Here is a 1070-nt window from a genome sequence, read left to right as displayed (position 1 = left end):
CGCAGCTTCCTGTTTAAAATAGTTAGGTATATGTGAACGTAACCGACGGGGTGACGTAGTGAGTGGTGTCCCAATTCCTAGGGAAATATTTCAACCCCTACCCCTCGTTGCTTCATTTTGAGGGCAAAGGGGTAGTGGGCAAGGGCTAGGGGCAGGGGTAGGGCCAAGGGCTAAGGGGTAGTGGACAAGGGGGGGTATTGGGATTGGGCCTAAGTACAGTAGACCTGAGTGGGTTCCCCGGGTCAGGGTCACTCACTGGGCCCAGTTTTCCAACAATACGGTAATAAATATCTGGCAAAATATACAAATGCACATGATCGAAGTGTTTTCAAGGAGCAAAAGCAAAACACAGTGCCTCATAGAGTAACAACAGGAGTATGTTAAGTGCAAGAGTTACTAGAAATGAAGTAAATGGTGGGAAAAAAACTAAAATGGTGGTAAAAACAGATATTGCAAATGATTTAGCAGTATTGCATATGAGTGACAAAATGATATTGCACTGCATTGACAAGTAAACATGATACTGAAGAATAATATGGCACATGATGCTACTGAAAAGTAGTAATGTGCATCATATGAAGTATTAGTGCACCTAATGCAGGTGAATACTGCTGTCAGTGTCCTTTATTTCAGCTCTTTTGATGATTATTAACCTCAATTTGTGAAGATATATATAGACACAATAACACCAGTGAAACTTTAGCAGCAACTCTTGGATTAAACTGCCACAAGTAACTAAAATAACCTCCCAGTAGTGAATGTCGTTGCGGTGCTATTTCCCGTATTACGGTGCACCAAGTAGGCCACATCAAGTGTGGGTACGGGCTACGCCCTCTCATGTCTATTTGGAAGAGAACTCAGGACCAGACACTCTGCAACGTGACTGCCGAGCCCCGTGCGGATAGCCCCGCCCCTCTCAGCCAATCAGAACACGCATTGGCGGGTAAGGGGCGGGGGCTTTGAGCGGCGCTGTCCAATCACAGCGGCTAGTACAACATTGCTTGCTAGACCATGCACCGGCACGTGTGTCCCTGCGTGTAAACTACTGACGGAGGGGGTTGAGCAAAAAA

The sequence above is a fragment of the Epinephelus moara genome, chromosome 17 (genome assembly GCF_006386435.1).
Source record: "Epinephelus moara isolate mb chromosome 17, YSFRI_EMoa_1.0, whole genome shotgun sequence".
Classification (NCBI taxonomy): Eukaryota; Metazoa; Chordata; class Actinopteri; order Perciformes; family Serranidae; genus Epinephelus; species Epinephelus moara.
The sequence above is the reverse complement of the archived record's forward strand: the minus strand, read 5'-3'. Positions refer to the sequence as shown.